This window comes from Corvus cornix, chromosome 7, assembly GCF_000738735.6.
Source record: "Corvus cornix cornix isolate S_Up_H32 chromosome 7, ASM73873v5, whole genome shotgun sequence".
Classification (NCBI taxonomy): domain Eukaryota; kingdom Metazoa; phylum Chordata; class Aves; order Passeriformes; family Corvidae; genus Corvus; species Corvus cornix.
This window is the reverse complement of record NC_046337.1, coordinates 38,039,245-38,060,347: the sequence shown is the minus strand read 5'-3', so window position 1 is coordinate 38,060,347 and position 21,103 is coordinate 38,039,245. Positions and strand designations below refer to the sequence as shown.

The 21,103-nt window shown below is 47.0% G+C and overlaps 1 protein-coding gene across 7 annotated transcripts in view; it reads right to left on the bottom strand.

Moving 5' to 3' along the window:
• Window positions 1–21,103, bottom strand: part of TRPM8 (transient receptor potential cation channel subfamily M member 8) — an 87,533-nt gene that overhangs the window by 39,197 nt on the left and 27,233 nt on the right. For 2 of the 7 annotated variants that reach the window (XM_019291015.3, XM_019291021.3), the window contains exons 1-4: window positions 3,223–3,421; window positions 2,131–2,185; window positions 1,022–1,186; window positions 677–828 (exon numbers count right to left, since the gene is read on the bottom strand). The gene's annotated coding sequence lies outside the window, so the exon portion shown is untranslated. Of the gene's footprint in view, window positions 1–676; window positions 829–1,021; window positions 1,187–2,130; window positions 2,186–3,222; window positions 3,424–21,103 lie in introns of those variants that run through there. The other 5 variants (XR_002047439.3, XM_019291016.3, XM_019291023.3 and 2 more) reach the window with 5 other exon arrangements.

Sequence of the window (21,103 nt, the reverse complement as noted above, 5' to 3'; positions counted from 1 at the left end):
CTGTCGTGGGCTGGCAGCATTGAGATCACCATTAAAAGGAATGAAATCCTTTTCAGGAGCAAGGTTACTTTGCTAAGCTTTGAGCACACATTGGAACAACCTGGGATAGTGGAAGGTGTCCCTGCCCATGGCAGAGGGTGGAACAAGATGAACTTTAAGGACCCTTCCAACTCAAACCATTCTGGGATTCTACCATTATTATCCCACTGTTTCAAGGCAATGTCTTACTGGAGATTTGAACGTGGGGTTTCAAAGCTTAGGCTTCACCGAATCCCATAGTTAAAAGTATGATGGATCAAATAGGCAAGAAACCTCAAATACTTACCCTGTTGAGTGCTAATCACCACCATTCCCTCCTGTCAACTCTCCCCACGGATTGCCAGAGAGAACAAAATGTCAAACACTGTCGCAGAACAGACAGGTACTTACTAATTACAGCAGCTCCAGCAGAGAGTTACATGGAGATTCAAGAACATTTCTGTCCCCAAAATCCCTCTGGATTTCTCTTGCTTTGGCTGCAAGCTGGTAACACTGCTCCCATTTCTGAGCAGGAAACAGGCACTGATGCAGTTGCACACCGAATTTCATCTGCTGTGCATGAGCTGCCTTCTGTACCCCTTTACTGCCTGTATAAAAGCCCACTTCTCCCCTTTCTATCCAAGCTGCAGAAACCCACCTTGAACAGGGGTAACAGCTTCTGTGTGGCTCCTCAGCCTTTCTGTGCTGGGATTTTGGATTCAAAACCTCAATGGGAGCTGCAAGGTAACGCCTGAGCACTTCTCATCCTCAGAAGCGCCTCGAACATAAACAAGCACAAGCACAACAAACCTGGGGAGGAACACAGAGAATTATCTGCCATAGTAATACAGGCAACTTGTTGGCTTAATTTCGGGTTGCATTAAGGCACAGTAAAATGAGGAGCCACAGGTGCTCTTCTTCACTGCAAGAAGGGTCAATGGTACTACTCCAACTACACCCGAGTCCTCCCTGAAGCACAGATGGGGTAAGTCCTGTTACATACAAGTTTGGCAACAAAAGCACAGACAGCACAACTTCTCTGGGGTCTGGGTCTTCAGAAATCTTGGGAAAGCCTGAAGAGCACTTTCCTGTGGTGACAACTGCTCAGGTTCTGTGTGCAGGCAACGCTTTCTGGTTCCTCGCTTCTTCCTGCATTCAGCAAGGCCTGCTGGAGACAAACAAAGTTTCATAGCAGCTCCAGCGATTCTTACTCATTTTGAATGGAAGATGTTGAAGAATGGCAGATTTCCACATGGCTGCTCGAGTCCCAGGGATTTTAAATTTAATATTAATTACTGAAAGCAGTTTTTAGCCATTTACCTAAGGATGTAAGAGACTATTCCATCAAGCCCACAATGATGCACTAAAGGACACACCGAAGAGAAGACAACCTGGTGCAAAATGGCAATATTTTGGCAATTACTGATGTTGGAACTGTTCAAAAAGGGGATTTTTTTAATGGAATTTAAATCTATTAGAAGCACTTCTGACTAGTCTGTCAAACTAGCCTTGCTGAAAGAGAAAAGTCTGGAAAATTTAAGTGTGACCCTGCAGAGACAAAGACCTAATGCTTGAAAAGCTGGGATACAACAAAGCAGGGAGCTGTGGTCCTACCCTCCCTCATCACCCATCCTGCTGTCCACAAGCATTTAAAACCCTTTTTAACAATTTACATTCCTAAATGCAGACACTTGTATTTCCTTTCAGTGTGAGAGTGCATTGCATTTGAAGAACAATGAAATCATTCCGATGTGCATGTCAGCCCAGAAAGCTTTAAAAGTGCATTTTGGTGTGAAATATTAATAGGTAGGAACAGAACACTGGCAGATTCTTTCTGTAAAAGCCCTAAAAATAAAAAAAAAAAAACCAAAAAATTATGTAATTTTCAGTTTATCAGCGTTGAGTGACTAGAAAACTGTGCACCTCAGGTTTTTATGCACTTAATTTGATGGAAATGTTCTGAGAAAGTGTTCATCAAGCTTTAAAAATGAGGAGAGGTGAGGAGAGGAGATGAATGCTTGAGATTAGCTAAAAAAAAACCCCCCAAACCCAAACAAAAAGGAACAAGAAGGCTGTAATCAACACAGTAGTCAACTGGAGACTCACTCCCACCTGTTTCAGTGCAGTAGGCTCACGGCTACAGCTCCATGGATTTCTTGGAATTTAGCTAGGATCGAAATAAAAATGTGCATTAATCCAGACCAACCCAACTGATGACAATCACAGGGCAGGCTACAACATTAACACAAGATATGGGCTTGGTAATCAAAACTTTCAAAACTAAAAAAATCCCTTAGTATTTAAAGTAACGAATAAATTCTTTTCGCTTTTGCATCAGAACCTCATGAAAACCACCTTCAGGAAAAGGAAGGACACGTTTCAATAATCAAGTATATCTGAATATAGCTGGAATATTTAAGGAAAATATCAGCTTCATTACTTTTTGGAGGCTCATGGTAATACTGTTACAAGATTCAGAGTATTATCCTTAGTGCTAACTGGTACACTCACTGTTGTGAAGTTCAGCACTCAGCCAAACAATGTCATTTTTCTGTTTGAAGCGTTTATGCATAATTTCCTGTGCCTATTTTGCACGAACTGAGATCATATACATAAATCAAAGCCATACAGCACCAAGACAAGTGGTAACACCAAAGGAAAAGCTCTCAAATGTTCATTTAATCCAAAGAAACTCCTCCAGTGAGGAAGTACATCTGTTTCCACAAAGCCATATGACTAAAACACGCTCTCATATTCATCTAATATTCAGTGAAAATTAACATATGCTTGGGACTATTTTGGTCTCCATTCTCTGGGAGCTGGGTGTAACATGCAAACCTTGCACATCTATTCCAATCTCACACCACTCTGTGGATAATGGTGTGTCAGCAGCAGGCAGTAGATTATCCCCCCCAAAAAGCTACACTTAATCAGAGATCCAAATATATCTCGGATAAAATGCCTTTAATCCACGGAAATCAGAGCCATGTAAGCAGCAAGGTACCTCTAGAGGTCCAAGTAAGTCAGAACTAAACTACACATGACTCAAGAGCTCAAAGAACATAATGAACATCCTCAGGTGCATTTTTTCCCCCACTGTCAGAAAATCCCAGAGTGGTTTGGGTTGGGAGGGACCCTAGAGCCCATCTCAGCCCATAGGCAGTGACACCACCTTCCACTAGACCAGGCTGCTCTCCTACTCACCCCTTTGTTCCAGCTTGTGTCCAGTGCCCCACTCCTGCACACCTCTGACAAGCCTGGATCCATTTTCTCTCCATATTCCCATGTCAGGAAGTTGCAGATACCGCAAAGATCCCACAGCACATTTCCATCTTAAGCTCTCCTTGTGCACTGGGGTTGGAACTAGATGATATTTAAGGTTCTTTTCCAAGCAGGAAGATCCCAGGACATTTTTACTAACCTAGGACAGGATTTACCTGGGAGGGGACCAAAAACATGCAGTCAGGCAGTTACAAACCTCTAGCTAAGACATGGAAAAAAACCCACCAGCTTTTAGGAATATGCTGCCTATTCCCAATCCCTGACCAGGCTGACAGATAACTGGTCCAAGTCCTGTTGCTTTCTGCTTTCCTGCTGCCACAGAAGAAACAGGGACAGAAAACATGAATCATCAATCCCATGGAGATAATATTAAGACAGTGCCAGGAGAAGTGTTCAGCTGAAAAGTGTGGTTGGGAATCAAATGATCTGTGACATTTACCCCAGATCACTCTGAACAATTTGCTTTCTAAAAACAACACAGTGATGGGAGGCCAAGGACACCTTGGAGTTTTGAAATGAAAAAGCTGGATTCAGTTGAACTTGCTGCAATAGGAAGCAATGAAAAAGTAACTGTCAGGGAATTCAGAGATGACAAACAGAACACAAGAACCCTTGCCAAATTCACAAGGCAAAAAATTAAACAGCCACGCTCCAGGGTTTGAGGCAGGAAAACCCAGCTGAATGATCCATTTTGAATGGTGTTCATACAGAAGACCCAACTCCTTGAAGGCTCTAAAATGCTTTGCATTACTTAATAATTTGTTCTCAGCACTGCTGCTGCTGGAAAATCAGTTTGAGAAAAGTAGGAGGATGGGAGGAAACCACTTCCAAGAAACTTACCTCGGGTCAGAGTCATCAAGAACTGGCTGTCATCCCCCCCCACCCCAAGATGGGAACGTTCAGAAAAAGTTTTGGGCTAAAAAGAGTCTCAAAAATGGAAGCACTAAAGGCAACAGAGTTAGCAGCTCTGACAAGAATTTCAGCACACAGGGAGAGGCGAGGAGGAAGAGGTAGAGAGTCAATGGAAAAAAATCCCCTGGAGGCTGAGGTCAGACTGATTAAGATACTGTTTCAGTCAATATCCGCTGAAAACCATAGCTGAAAGCAAACAAACACTAAATATACTTTTTCAGAGCCTTACAAGGAAAAGACTCTCATGGAAAATGTATGAAGAAGCTTCCAAGTAATTATAGATTGGCAAAGGTATATTTCTTCCCCTGACCATTATTTTAATTAATTATTAATCAACTCCTGCTGTCAAGCCTATGTGCTGAAAAACACCGAGCAGTGCGTTCTTTCTAAGGGGTAGTTTATCAGCTTGATTTTATGTCCATCACACAGCAGTATAATGAAAGATAAGTGATTTAGAGTAAACCATGAATTTGATCCACTCACTTATACATTTCATTGCTTTCCCGAGCCCACGAGGAGCTTGGTGTCTGGGGAGGTGGGTGGCTTTGATCGGCTTTGAGAGTAAGAACAGCACAAGCCCAAGGTCAGGCATGAAGGGGAAGTGCCTGATTTGTCTGGAGTTTCACTTCTGGAGAGCTGCTGCTGCTTCTGAGACACCCCCCAGGTTCCAGATGCAGAAGTGGAGGATACAGAGCGTCGCTTTCACCCAAACCAGAGAGTGTCTCCCCAGAGTCACAGCCAGCTGCACAAAGGGGACCACAAACACCTGCCTCACTCTCCCTGCCCAAACAGGTACCACCAGCTCAGTTAATGAATGTCTCTAGAACCTTTAGTACTGCTTCCAGAATATCCATTTCTGTAAGGCTTGGACTTTCTCCAGAGAAAGTCTGTCACGTTTTGATCCTCTGCTTGCCTTTTTTCCAGTACATTCTTAGCACAGGACCAATGCAAACCATACACTCATTCTTTCCCCAAGACATTTTGTTCACAAGGTTAAAGACCACTCAAAATCCCAGGAGCAGAAGTTTCCTCCTAAGGACAGCAAGGATGTTCGAGTGTACTTTATTTATTCTGTGCTGTAGCTGTCCTGGTCCATCAGTGGCCTGCAGTGAGGCTGGAGCAGCTCCCTGGGTTCTGTGCTGCCACCAGCCTTGGTGCCAGCTGGAAGCACAGCCTGAAAAAAGCAGTGGAAAAAGGTATCAGCTGGGAAATGTGACCAAGATGGGGGCTGAAAAAAATGCCAATATCTTCATCCCCACAGTCACATCAATTGATGAGAGCAGGTTAGAGTGTGAGAGCATTTACTCCAGCAATGTTATCTGATTGGGGACTCTGTCAGTTGGGAATTCCAAGGGAAAAAAGGGAGAAACCAGGAAAAAATATAGTCACAGACCTGACAAAACCACCATGGAGACACTGACAAGGAACAAACCTCGCCAGTCCCACTAATGGATGGGCTGCTCAGAAACCACAGGCACCACTTCCAGCGGCATCAGCATGAGGCAGGAATGGTATGTGTCCCAAAAAACCAGCTACTGGGGGAGACTAATGGGAATGAGGAGCCTTGGAAAAGTGGTGGAGAGGAAGAGACTGTAAATAAACCCTACAAAACCGGCAGAATTTTGCCAGGATTAACCTCCCTACTTGAAATACCAAGCATTAAGGCCTTTAGGCTTGGCCTAGATCCTGCCCATGGCAGATTTGGCCCATCCATAAATAAAGATTTAAAGTTACCTTCCAGGATGTCAAACCCTACATCAAGTTTATGAACTCAAAAAACGCTTTAAAATGTTGATAAGGCAAGGCTGAAGCTGTCTGGGCTTTTTAAGCCACAGAGAGATTTTAAATGGGGTGTTTGCTGAGACTGAAAAAGCCCTCTAAGAACACCAAGTCCAACCATTAACCCAGCACTAAACAGTGCCTTTAAGCACCAAGACTCCATTGTTTTGAGCAATGCTGCTGGGGATGGTGACTCCACCACTTCCCTAAGCAGCCTGTTCCAATGCCTGACCATCCTTTCAGGAAGAAATCTTTCCTAATATCCAACCTGAACCTTCCCTGGGGCAACCTGAGGCCATTTTCTCTGGTCCTGCCACTTGTCACCTGGGAGGAGAGAGACAATTACCAGTTCTAGACTCATTTTAGACAACTATTTCTGAATAAGAGTAATGGTAATACAACAGGCCTTTCTTTACAACTGCAAATCTTTCAAAGATGGCCAAATTTTCCAAGGTTTCTCCCTTGCTTCCCTGCGGACATCTGAAGCCAAACCTCCTCTTTGATGTTTCACTGCACTTCCCACCCAGCACCCAGATTTGGGATTCTCACCATCACTACACAGGTTTGGTACATCCAGTTCTATGTTGATTAGAGTTTGAGGACCTCAAAGAGGTTGTGGGATCTTTAGTTTATGGCAAGAGCTGTGTGCTGTGAAGACTTTAAAGAAAATAATTGCTTATAGATTATTTGGGAAAGCCTAGATCAGGCAGCCGTTCCAGGCAGATCCTACAGCAAGCAAAGCTTCATAGCCACTCTCCACAAAATGCTGAATTAAGGACAAAGCACCACGACACATTGCAGGAAATCCTGCCCAGTCTCAGAAAGAGCCTCTGAAGGAGTAAAGAAGCACCCTCAGCTGCAGCAGCGGATGTCTGGGACCTCTTTATATCCTCCATTTATCTCCCTGCTTGCCACAGGGAGTGCAGTAATTGTACCAGCTCCTTGCTCCTCCCCGTTGCAGAGTGGAAGGTGCAGTAGATGTTGAGATGAAGAGAAGTCAAACATGGCCCTGAACTGAGGTCTTGTACCTGGCAGGGCTCAGTCTTGGAGAGAGCAACAGCAGCAATAACTCTCCAAAGATTTCCAAGCCTGCAAGTTATGGATGGCACTGGGAACGTTTTTTGGTCTCAGGCTCTCACCAGAACACAGACCCCACAAAGACATGGCCCTGAGCTTGATGAATGACTGCAATTATTGCTAATTAACAGGCCTTCAAGAGCCAAAACAAGAAAGGCTGTGAGTACACTGACAGAGGAGGACCAGAGACATTGCACACAGAGCTGTGGAAGGAAACGGGAAGGGTATGGAATACTGCTAAAATATGAGGAGGATATTAAAGCCAGCTTCAATTACCTAGATTACAAATGCATATACCATCTGCTAGCAATCTTTTGCATCTCAAAAGGAGTCTCAATCGAGTCAGCACCATTCAGCTTTTCACACTCCAAGTGGCAGTATTAGAAAGATCCGTTCTGAACTTCCCCATCATCCCCAAATCTCCAGCTTCTCCAGCCCACCAGATGGCTGAAACCACAAAAGTAAAGTAAAGAATGTGTTTGAAACCGCCGCTCCCTAATTTAGGAGGGAACACATTCTTGATCAATTGAAAAAATAATGAAAACATTTATGAATTCCAGCTTCTCTGAAGCTGCAGAGAAAGGTTTTCACTCTGACAACTTGTATTAGCTGGCCTGGAATCTGCAGGCAGCAACATTTAAGAAGTAATTTGAAACTGGAAGAGTACTTTTGGGGAAAGTGTCTCAAATGTCAGACAGATCTATTAAGACGGCTCTTGACAGACTAATCTATAAGCCTTTCTTTTTTAGTGTGAGATTTGTATCGATTTTTAAAATAGCAATCCCATTACTACACATTAACAGCATGGATAAACATCTCTCCAAATATTTAGGATTACAACAGGACAAAGAGAGAATATGAGGGCAGTAATTTTCCATCACACGGGAGGCGAGTTTAACTCAGTATCTGCAAATCAAGTCCATCTCTAAAGCAAATTTTCGGCCCAGCAGGAGCTCTGATGACCTTTTGTTACCCAAATCCACACTGTACTCGTGACTCTGCTCCCTTCCCAGCAGTCAGCTGAGCATCCTCTTACTCACCTTACTGCGCTACCCACTGCCAGACCTGGAAATTCCCTTTCTAATGTATCCCATTGTCACAACTTTTGGGGTAATGGAAGAAAACCAGGATCGGGTGTACCTATGCATGTGGCTCAATCGGCAGGAATGCAGGAAATGGACTCCATCTCAGAGGTCTTTTCCAACCTCAGTGATTCTGTGGAAAGAAACACCCCAAACAGAAGAAAAGTGGGAGAGGCAGGCATTTCACTTCACAGCAGTTTGGATTTCCAGGGCCAGAAAGACCAGACCCTCCCCTCCCTGAGCCCAAAGGCTGCTCATGACTTGTGCCATCATCAGACCTGTAAGACTGACCGGACTCCCAGCAGCACCACTGCCACACCAAAACAAACAAATGCTATTGCAGTAAATCCTGCCGTTCCCTATCCCAGAGATTCCTTGTGCTCAGCAGGCTGGTGCATGCATCAGCCTCAGAGTAGATCACAGAATCCCAGAGTGGTTTGGGTTGGAAGGGAGCTAAAAGCCCATCTCATTCCCACCCCCTGCCATGGGCAGCGACACCTTCCATTATCCCAGGCTGCTCCAAGCCCCAATGTCCAGCCTGGCCTTGGACACTGCCAGGGATCCAGGGGGAGCCCCAGCTTCTCTGGGCACCCTGTGCCAGGGCATCACATCCCATCACAATGAGGAATTTCTTCCCAATATCCCATCTAACCTGTCCTGTGGCAGTGGGAAGCCATTCCCCCCTGTCCTGTCACTCCAGCCCCTTGTCTCCCGTCTCTCTCCATCTTTCCTGTAGGCTCCCTTCAGGACCTGGATGGGTCAGTTTTGTCACCCTGGAGCCTTGTCCAGATTGAACAATCCCAATTCTCTCAGCCTTTCCTTTTGTCTCCACCAGCTGCCAGAGTTGTGTAAAAACAACGTACCTTATTCACCACCCTTGATTCCAGCTATGGAATAAGCTACTGGAATTCCAAGATTTCTCTCAAAATCCAGTGTTTATGCCACACACAGACTGGAGCCCAAGAATGCTCGGTTGTGTAAAACCTGTGACAGCGTGGCTGAACCTGGGTGAGGTCAGGGGCCCTAACTTTGGATGTGAAAGAATTAAGCTAGAGATCCATGGTGGTGCTGCCTGCACTGTTCTTTGGTTTAAAAATGGAATTAATCCAAAACACCCGAAGAGATTTTCAGAGAGAAAACTTAGATCTTATCCAAGTGTGATCTGCAAGTGCTACCTGATCAATGAGGGAGGCAGGGAAAATGGGAATACAAAGAGAGTTTGCAGAGAAGTCTCTCTCCTGACCCGCAGTTGAGGGTCCCACCTCTCCAACTGTGGCATTCCTAGTGATAACAGATTCCGCAGAGTTCTGAGTCTCTCCAAAATGTCTTGTAGTGTTGGAGGCCTAGATGGGTGCCTTTAAAGCCACCGGACTTCACTCCTGAAGCCTTCCTGCTCCGTGTATGCCTGCTCTGGGAGCTCCTCGGGTGATACTATCCCAGAGAGCCACACCCCTCTCTCCAGGGGCTGGGAGAGGACAGCCTGCTCCCTGGTGTCCGAAGGCAGCACAGGACACAGCCACCAAACATGCAGGAAACATGCAAACACACTCGGTGACTCCATCGCAGCTGGGAATACACCCTGGAGGCAGCAGGAGATGAGCTGGGAAGGGAAACACCAGCTCACACACACACACACACACTTAAGCAATGTGAAGCAACTGCATCCAAGACGAGTTGCCTGGCTCTTTAGTATGTACCACCGAAAATGCAGGACACCAGGAAAGCCCAGAGCTGCTAAATGAAAAAATTCCTATCAGCAGGAAATATACCTTGGTTCCACTTGTACATGACAAATATGATTTTGAGTCCAGCTGTTCTGGTAAGGGACTGCAAAGGTTCAAAACAACACCCCAAAAAATCCCCTGCTCCTTCACCTCTCAAGGGTGGTCTGTAGGACCTCAGACCCTGTGGAAATAACAGCAGCTGATTCCTAGGATGCACCACCATAGTTTGGAGCTTCTATTTCAACCTCCCAGCAGCCAGGCTGGGAGCAAACAGTTCTGCTGCACCAGAGGCAAAAATGTCACAGCCACACCTTCCCACCACCACCACTCACAGCGACTGCAAGGCAACGTTTTCCCACCACGATGAAAAAAGCTGCCATTCCTGATGCACTTTCCCAGCTGAGCATGGAGCAAACTCTGCAGGCACCAGGGAGACACCTGAGGAGGTGGTGTCACCCACTCCTGCTCCTCCAAGCCTGCTGCCTGCAGGCACGTCTCTTTTCCAAGTGCCATTCCCTCTCTTCCACCTCAGACAACTTCTGCTCATGTCCTGCAGTTGCTTTTTCAGCATCCCCTCTTACAGAACTGGAAAAGAGTCACAAGAATGGACTTAATTGCTGCTCCAGCTTCTTTTGGGAGGCAAATAGCCTTGAATATCAGTGGAGACAGCTCCACACACAGACAGCCCGCCTGGCACAGCTCCACCTTGTTCCTGCATACTTTAGCAACCAGTGCTAGTAGTGGGCCTTGGACCACCTCGACCTGGAGTGGCTGGATCACCTCAGAACCAGTACAGCTGACCAAAGGGATAGCCCACACCGTGTAGCACCCGTGCTCAGCCAAGAAAAAGAAAGGGAAACTTTGGGTCTTTATTTTGTTCCCCATTCTACTGAGGGGGACAGGGAGCGAGTGTGGGGCCGTGTGGGGCTATGCCATGAGAGAGCATCACTGGGCTCTGAAGACGTCACCCAACATCCAAAAGCTCAGATGTTACCTGGCTGACTGCAAAGGGCAGAGCCATGATCTTCTTCAGACTGTCAAGTGCAGAAATGTACTGACAGAGCTCAGAAAGTTTGGCTAATAATTCCATTAGGGCCCTGCTACACACACTCCCAAAAGCAAGGGTCAGAGGAGTTATCAATTTGCTTTCTGAGTGGATTCTGTGCCCTTAAGGCTACAGATAGTAATGGGGAAAAAACTAAAAAACCCTCAAGCAGGTCAAGTACTAGAAAGGTGATAAACCCCACACCATTAAAGCAGAGATTTAAAGGCAGGTACATATTCTACCTGATCTGATTCTGCTATGAAATATCCAAGGCTGTTACAGAAGTTCACAATAGTTCTTCCAGCTCCATCAAGAAAGAATGTTTGCATGGGCTTTGCCAAGAAGAGTGGAAAGTTCAAAAATAAAAGAGAAAAAGGAAGAACACTCCACTGTTTCCACAATTATTCTTACAGAGCCAGTGGAGTGGGACAGCAGAACAATGCCCAGGAAACCTCCTGCTGCGCAAGCTCACTGCCACCCTGAGCCCAGGGCTGCTGTCTGTTAGAAAACTCCTCTTGCATCCATTATTTGGACTGTGCTGCACCTCTCCCTGGCCTAGAAAGAGGAACACAGAAGGGGAAAAGGGAGTTGTCCCATCCCAGGCCATACCCATTAAAAGCCTGAGCTTCTTTCTGCAAAATATTTCTAGCACAATACATTGAATAGCAAGGTTTGAGCACAACACTTTTTTTTTCCTGCCACCCACCTCACTATTCACCTGTTATTTCCAAATTCTCACAGCCAGGCTGAGCCATCAGCTCCATCTGCTGAGGAGCCCCACACCTGGCCTGAGAAGCTCAGGGCCAACAGCAGGATATACCAGACAGAGAAACCATCAAGGGGAAATAAAAGGTACAAACAGCCTGTCAAAGGAGCAGTTGGGTGTCATAAATGACACTCAGGGAGGCTGGAACAGCGATCAGTCTTGACCAGGGAAAACTTCTCTTGTAGCTATTTCTCAACAGAGCAGCACTAAGAAAAGCAAGTTGCAGTTTGTCCCTGCTGCTCCCACACAAACTGCTTTTGTTGACTAAAAGCCAAAACTGTTTTCAAACATCGATATTAAAAACCCACACAATTCTTTCAGCCTCCAGCCATCACGAAGAAAAAGGTCTCAGTGTCCTTTTTGAAAGGAAGAATCCCATTTTTAAATACCATCTTGTCTCCCAAGATCCAGTCTCCTTTCTGCCACTAGATGTCCCACAAGTAAGAGGAGAATCCAGATGGGAGCACTGTGAGGTAATTGTAATTTAGATTTTCATATGAGCTGCTTTGAACTCAGCCTATTACTCAACTCAGCAAAAGCTTTCCCAAATGTGTAAATACAACTAAAGACTCTTGCTGGATTGATATATTCATTAAACAGTAATTTTGATGGTATAATATTAGATGTTAATCCCATATTCAGGTTGTTTCTATGCCTTAGTTCTCTAAGTTTTAAATATAAAGCAATTCTAGCAGGGAAGCATTGCAGTGAAAGTACCACCCCACGGGAGCAGGTTTTTTTGATGTTTATTTCAGCATTAAAATAAACATCAGAGCAAAAAACTATCATTGAAAAAACTACATATTAGAGCTAACACTCTTAGGAGAAAATAGTATAGATAATTTGATGTCCCTTCAGATGCTGGGAACTGCAGGTGGTGGAGCATCAAACCAAGCCATGTGGTCAATGCTGAGTAGACCCCATCCATAACAAGATACTGTTCCATTCGAGTCATTTGAGGTAAAGTAAGATTTTCTTATAAGGAAACCACTATTCCTTGTTTCTACAGTCAGCCAGAAGAAAATAGTCATATGAGAACTTCTTGCTGCACTGTGAATGGGAAGGAGAAACCCTGCAAAGGGAAACCCTGCGCTGCTGCTTATCCTGCACCTCATTCCCTGCAAGGCACCAGCCCCTTTTCACTTTCCTCAAAAATCTGGGGAGAAGGAAGAGACATTTTGAATGTTTTATCTTTTAAAACACTGCCTGCATCAGGGTTGCTTCTGACCATATGAGATGGTTCTGTGCCGAATTTTGTCACTCTGAAGGAGGTGGAGCCTCCTTCTTCCGGTAACACTTCAGGTGTTACACTCATCAAATACATGAAAGAGCAAAAGGAACAAGAAAATCAAGGTCAGAGCACTGGGAACCCCTCCTGTACAGTCAGTAGGAGGTTTGTGGGGAGACACAAAGGGTCCATGCAGTTGCAGAGTTACAGAATCATTACGGTTTGAGAAGACCTCCCAGGCCATCGACTCCAACCTGTGCCTGGTCCCCACCTTGTCACCAGCCCAGAGCACCCAGTGCCACCTCCAGGCCTTCCTGGGACACCTCCAGGGATGGGGACTCCACTCCAAGGCCTGACCACCCTTTCCATGGAGGAATTCCCCCGATGTCCACCCTGAGCCTCCCCTGGCCCAGCCTGAGGCCGTTCCCTCTCCTCCTGTCCCTGTTCCCTGGCAGCAGAGCCCGATTTCCCCCCGGCTGCCCCCTCCTGTCAGGGACTTGTGCAGAGCCACAAGGTCCCCCCTGAGCCTCCTTTGCTCCAGGCTGAGCCCCGTTCCAGCTCCTTTACCCTCCTCATGCCTTACTCTAACTCTTCATCAGTCCTTCACTTTTGTTGCCTTTGATGCCCCTCCAAGTCCCAGCTCCACCCATCAGCCACAGCGAGTTCTCATGTACCCCAGACCCCTCCATGTGCCTTTGAGTGCTTCCTAGCAACCCTATCACCCCTGGGCTCCCTCAGTGCCTCCCCAGTACTGGTGTGCAGCACAGAGGGTCTGGGTCGCTTTAAGGGCAGCTAAGGGATCCCCAATTCCCCTTGCCCTGAGGTGCTGGCAACACCACCAAGGGCAACCCCATCCTTGGAGGTGTTCAGGGCCAGGTTGGATGAGGCTCTGAACAATCTGGTCTGGTGGAAGGTATCCCTGCCCATAGCAGGGGGTGGAAAGAGATGGGCTTTCAGGTCCCTTCCAACCCAAAGCAGTCTGTGACCCTAGGGGGACGATATGCTGTGTGCCATCAGCCAGGTAATTAATGACAATCGATATAATCAATCCTCAGCGCACCTTAACAGCAACTACTCTGCAGCTGGGCTTTGTGCCACTGTTCAGCACCCTCTGGGCGTTTGGCCAGTGTTCAGTATGCCCCACTGGCCACTTCCTTGACCTGCCCTTTATCAGCCCCTGTGTAAGGATGGTGTGGGAGACAGTATCAAAGGCTTTCCTAAAAGCTGAGGTAGACACTCCCCACTGCTCCTCCCCCATACCCCACGGAGCCATGGCATCATGGAAAGCTGCCAGGTTGGTTGAACACAATTCTGCCTCCCTAAACACAGGCAGACTGTCATTAATCACTCTGCTGTTCTTCTTGTGCCTAGAAATGGTTTGCAGAATTCATTTCACCACCTTCCCAATGACTGAAGTGAAGCTGATCAGCCCAGATCCTCCTTCCTGAAGACAGGAGTGATGATTATCCTCTTCCAGTCCTTGGGAACCCCACCAAGTCACCATGACCTCCCAAAAGGTGGCCTTGCAATGACACCAGCCAGCTCCCACAGCACTCCTGGCTGCATCCCATCCCATCAAGTCACAAGGATCTATGTATTTCCAGTTTAAGTGCTCCCTAACCCAATTCCCCTCCAGTGAGGCTGTTTTCCTTAGTGGGGAGTGGCGATGTCCCTATCCATGCAAGAATCTTCTCACCCCTGCCTGGCTGTAAGATCCCAGGGGCTTCTCTGTGTTTTCCTGGAGGCAAGAAAGGACAGAAAAGACAACTCCAGTGGCAGCAGAAAACTCAATCCCAGTGAGACTGGAAACCTCTGAAGCTTGACTTGAACTGGTCAAGATATATAAGGCAACAGGATTTCATCCCACAGCTGGCAGAGCCCCGTGTGCAACAGAGATTTTCTGCTACAAGGGGTGGATCATTTCAGCCCAGCGTGGACACCAAACATCTGACAGCCACATAAATAAACCCTGTTTTTATTTCACCTAACAGCTTCCTGATTTTTTGTCACCGCTCGTGTCAGCACACAAAACCCCGAAGTAACCCAAGGAGGGAGATATTTTATTCATGAGCACAAAGCCCAGCTGAGTTCTGAGAAAGCTTACGGCTGCTTTTGAGGTGTCTCATCTCCAGGCATGGAGCTGTGCAGCACAGGGGAAAGTGTCACAAGTCCCCAGCCTAACAAAACTGGCAGAAGATGCACAGGGAATGACCAGTGTGTGAGAAGAGGCTCCTGTGATCCATCATCAGGCTGGAATCTGGTCCCAGCTCTATTTTGTGTATTCTAGCTGCTTAATCCAGTTATGAGACCAGCTAAGGATGTGAGAAGGAAGCCAAGGAAGTGACTTTGGCCCAGGACTCAGCTGACAGATGCCAAGTTCCACAGTACAGTTCCCTTGGTAAACCTGGATTTATTTCTGTAACAGTTCTCTTCAGCAGATAAACAACTCGGCAGCGTCTTCAGCTCAGGAGTTTTGCCCTCAAGACTGTCAAAACACAGCTAAGCTCAGACTCATCTCCTGCTTCATTAAACTGGGGGGCTGACCTACGTAAGCCACAGGAAAAGCCGCTGTTGTGTTTGTCCTTGCTTTTCCCAGTGATACTGGGAACACTGCTTGAATGTGGGAAGTCAGAAACGCGGATTCACTGCCTGTTCAATATTTATCTGTGAAAACACTCCCCCATTCTTACAAGCGCAGGGGGAGCAGCAAACATTCCAGTAGTATCAGCACATGGAAAAGTCGGTGAAGATGGAGCTGGAAGCAGGAGGCTGGCTGAGCACAGAGCCACAAGAACCAGCACCCCGATGGCACCTACCTGTCCTGAGCAGCCTCTACCTGCAGTCCTGTCCAGAGGGTCCCTTCCAGCTCCATGCCTGGCACCCAGTCCTGGCCTGGTCTAGAAAGCAGGTGACCCCTTGGACCCATCTGCAACCTTGCCTACAGCCCCAATTCCTGCTGCTCCTGTCTGGAGCCCTGGGTGGATCCTGGTCCCTCCCCTCACAGGGGCTGGGGCTTTCCCTAGACCCTTTTACCTGCACCCAGCTCTGTTGCTGCATTCCCACAGGCCTGAGGGAAAAGTTTCAAATGGCAAAGCCCAGCCCTGGCAGTGGTTCTGGTGGTGTTGGTGGAGGCATTTTGTGGCTGTCCCAGTGGATTGCAGGGGACCCTGGCAGCTGTGTTTACCAGCCTGAAGTGCCCTGAACTGCTCAGAAGTTTCACAGACACAGCTCACAGGCACACCACCAGTGGAGACAGCCCTCAAGGAAGTCAGGCTTCCAAAAGACAGGAAAGAGGTTTCACTTTGCTATCAGCACTAGGAAGCCCATGTTAAGCACTTCTGAGCCCCTCAAGCTTTAATTTATTGTACAATCCCTCTAGCAGCTTTTGGTGTCCCACTACCTCCTTTTCATGATCCTCCTGGCTCTTTGGAGAGCCACAACATTGCTCTCACTGGGATTCAGCTGGATGTTGGATTTGGCCACATTTCACACCCACCCACCCACCCCTGCCAGCTCCCACAGGCACCATGCAGGTGAGTGCAGCAGCTTCCTGCCGAGATGCAAACCTGTTCCCAGCCCAGCAGCCAAACATCCCTGCAGACACCTGCACAGGTGTCACCAACCACTGCCCCTGGAAACAGCCTGGCTCCTGGTCTCAAAGGCCACTGGGTATCTGCTATCCCAAAGCCCAAGGACCTGGGGCAGCCACACACAAACCCAACCCTGGGAACAGCCTGTGGATCCAAGTTTCCCTGGAAGAGCAAGTGACAGGGGACTGGCCAACACCTGGAGCTGCAACAGCAGGCTGCAGGAGAGCTCCTCGGAAACTGGGTTTGCCTGAACTGCACTGGAACTGTTTGTAAGTACTAGACCAATGCCTTGCAGACAGAATAAACCCACTGTGCTTGGGAATGAGGAGACTGAGCACGTATTTCAGTCTCTTGCCTAAGATATATGCCACCTCTGCAAGCTGGAAGGAGAAGCAGGCAAAGAGTATTTTGAATTTTAAAGGTTGTACCAACACAAGCTGATGGAACACACAAATGGGAAGAACCCCACACAGTTTGCATTATTACTTCCTTATCAATTAGTCCAAGAGGCCCACGGATTGCTAGCTGAACTCTTTGGAATAGTGTTACTTAATTTAAGTGCTCTAGTCCCAGTTCTGGTTTACATATTTACATTACATTTTTAACTCTCCCTTCCCACACAAGCTCTGTATTTTAACAAATAACTCATTTCTTCAGTGGGTTATTCTGCCTTTAAGGATAGCACTGTTGGGGAAGGTCACTGGGTTTGGCAATCTTTAAGCTTAATTCCATTTAACCCACCAGCCCCCAACCTTATTTTTCTGATTTGGCTGAAGGTGGAGCTGTCTGGGTGCCTGTGCTGACTCGCCTAAGAAGATGGCATTTTCCTTCCCCAGCTGAGACAAAGGCATTCCCAGAGCAATTCAAACCCTTCCACACTGCCATCCTCTGGCAAGATATGCATTTACAATATTAATGACAGTTATTTTTGTCCTGTGGCATGTTCAGTCCTAGAAGAATAGCAGGAATCTTTTCCTAGTTACTGAAGAATCCTTACTGGAAAAGATCCTGTAAGTCCGATCAAAACAGAAAGTAGAAGGGTGTTTTCCCCCCCTCCCTCCCCACCCAAATGCATCTTTCTTGTATTACTTCTGTGAAGATGAATATATAGTTATCCATAAAGGTACCACATGTATAACAGGATAACCAAGGGCAGTATTATTAGAGTGCATGTTTTTCAAGCTCAGGAGCTGCAGGACAGAAAAAAGGTCTAAGCAGACTCAATACAGAAAGGAGTTTGCTTTTGAGATGTCTGACCTGAGCCAGATCCTGGATGACTGATCCTGTCTGGGGGCCTGTCCTGTACAAGGATGACAAACAACCCAGTCAGGACCCGCCTGAATGTGCAATAAACTTCGGCACTTGTGTGGTTACCTAAAGTACCTGGACTCAAATAAGATCCTGGCATTGCTGCCTGAAGTTCCACCTCTAATCCAGGTTGCCAGCAGGAAAACTACCAGGCATCACCTGTGGCAAACAAGGAGAACAATTCCTCAATCACAGACAACACGGTACCAGGGTTTTCTGCCAATCCAGCTACAGCAAACTTACTTGAACTCTTCCAGGGATGGGGCAGCCACAGCTTCTCTGGGCAACCTGTGCCAGGGCCTCACCACCCTCACAGTCAATAATTTTTCCCTAATACGAATCTAAACCTGATGTAAATATGACTGCAGAGCTCTCATGTTAAGAAATCCCAGCAGGCTCTTCTGTAATGAAGATGAATTTACCCCAGGACTGTGTCCAGGCAATTCTCTCTGCTGTGGACCTCAGCCATGAAATGAAAACAGAGACTACAACAGCAAAGAAAATAAAACTGACCAGTGCCATGACTGCGTGCAGTGAGAATTGCAGAAGTGGCTCCCTTAGTGCCATTAGGCAAATAATCCTTGACAGAAAACAGCAAGCACTGAGACATCACCTAAAATTAAAAGCTGCAACACCTGCTGGGCTTTAAGTATCACACAGAAGGTGCCAACCCAGGTGTTAGAGAACAACAGTGCCTGAACTGGAGAGGATGTGGTCCAGAAGGCTGCTGCAGAGGCGCTGTGCAGTGATGGCTTTCTCCTTAACTCCAGGCTCTGAGCGCCAGAATTCAGGAGCAGATTGACACCTCCAGGCTGTGAGGCTCAGTAAGCTGCACCAACAGGCTGACAAAGAGCTACCCCAGGAGCCTGGAGCAGGCTGAAGCCACGAGATGGGTAATTTACAACACCAGAGTCACAGTGCCAGCAGTGTCACCCGCTTCTGTGCAGGCCTGGAGCAGGAGGAGCCATTCACCTTCCTCAGAAGGGTTCCACCAAATCTCAGTGCACACCCCGGTGATTCCCCCGGCTTCCAGCTCACATGTGAACCCACTTGCAAACACGGCTCCAATCCTGGGATGCATGCACTGGATAAAGCCTGGGAACCACTCAGGGAAGCACAGACCCCCACACTTACACTGTACAGCATCCACTTGCAAATTTAGCTGCATTCATTTAGCTGAGACCTTAATTTGGCATTTCAGACTGCTGCATTTGCTTTGGTAGTTTTCCTATTACTGTTGTGAATAGTGTCTGGGCTCCTACATAATTAACAGCAGCATAATGCCTACCAAGTGCTTCTAATTTGCTAGGCTGCCTTTTCATGCAAGGGAAAAAAATTTAAGCAGACATTAGCAAGCAAGAGGCAGAACCCCAAACATGCTGCTGGTAGAGGAATCTTGAGTTCCTGCTCGGAGTAGAAACCTGAAACGATGAAACTATCCACCAAAAAATCTGAACAGTAAAACCCAACAGATACCAGGTGATTCCTTTGCACTGAAAGGGGGAGTCCATCCTACTACGAGGTATGAGGCCATGAGTGAGGTCCAGCCTTCAGTTTTGAGACTGAGATACAGCAATGTGTCATTTCTAACAGATGTCCTGTCATTTTCTGCCCCACACAGATCTCCCTGGTACTCTCCAGTGTCTAATACTGATCCAGGCACTGCAGCAATTCCTGTTTCCCCAGATTCAAGAAAAAGCCTAACAGATTCAACCTCCCAGCCCTGGAGCAGCTCTCTCCCTCAAGTACTCCATACAAATCTCCCATGAGACAATCTCTCCTTACTCTCCTTCCTCCTGAATCTCTTTAATAAGCCATTCACTTTTATCAGAACCCTTTCTATCTTTGCTTTTTTTGGACCATCTCTTCTCCCTCCCCCCCCTTTTTTTTTCTGCCAGAAAAAGAAGTTCTCACAGAGTGCAGCTGCGTTTAACTAAGGGTTTGGAATTCTGCAAGATGCCCTGGGTTGCTGTGGACAGCATACCAACCAAGCCTTTAAAAAGCTAGAGTAAGAACCACACACAGCTCCTACATCTCAAGTGATTCCCACGTTCCTGTCAACTGATGTTTTGGTGCTGCAGTGATTTTCCCCGAGCCTCAGAATGGGAAGCAGGCACAGCTGGGTGTTTATCTTTTGGCAAGTGCTCGTTCCCTTCGGTATCCAACAAGCCTCTTCTTAAGTTCCCCGATGACAAGTACACTGTTTACAGCAAACGTTCTCACAGAAGAATGTAGCTTGTACCCGAGGTCAGACTCGGGGAGATGTTCATTAGCACAGCTGAAAGGATGTGCAGCAGGTAATTCTGCCTCTGTTTTTCTCTAGTATCAAAGAAGCGACATGGAACTATGTAGATTTACAGATGCAAAGTTTCATGTTCTTCCCTATGAAATGAAGTTTTACCTGAACACCCCCCCACCCCTCCTATTTTCCATTAGCTCCTAATGCCAAGGACAACACAGAATCCCAGAATGGTTTGGGCTGGAAGGGACCTAAAAGCTCATCTCATTCCACCCCTGCCATGGGCAGGGACACCTTCCACTAGCCCAGGGTGCTCCAACCTGGCCTTTGACACTGCCAGGGATCCAGGGGCAGCCACAGCTTCTCTGGGCAATGTCTCCTCATGCAGCATGAAATATCCCTGTGGCTGGTTCAGGTCAGGTGTCCTTGTTTTTGTCCTCTCCCTGTTCCTCACTCAACCCCAGCACAGCCGAGCAACAGCCAAAACATCCCAGTCCTATCAACACTGCATCAATCACAAATCCAAAACTGCACCCTACAGGCTGCTGTCAAGAAAATTGACTCCATCCCATCCATACTAGAACAGCAAGACAGGCATCATTACCTTCCTGTTATATCCTTTAAAGAAACACAGGCTGGTCCCACCACTGTTTTTGTATTTAATCCCTGAGCTTTCTGAATGAATATTGGTACAACAATCTGAAAAAATTCCAGTTCAGAATAATTATTTTTTTTTTTTAAAACCACTAATAATTTTTAGCACTGATTTTTCAAGCTTGTTGCAGCTGCAACAGGGATTCAATCCCTGCATGTCAGTGTTCTGTGCTGCCCCTTTGGGAATAAGACTGTTCCTCAAGAACTGACACAGCAGCAGGGACCAGCGACAGCCCCTTCCTCACCTGTGGGAGGTCAGTAACCAGGAAAGAACGAGCATGTAGCTCCCTGAGCAGCTCCACCTGGGACCTCCATCCGCAGACCAGGATCTCCACTCCAACCAGGACAGTCCTGGCCTGAGTTACAGCAAAGGAATGTGCCAGGAGTGTCTCCAGCACA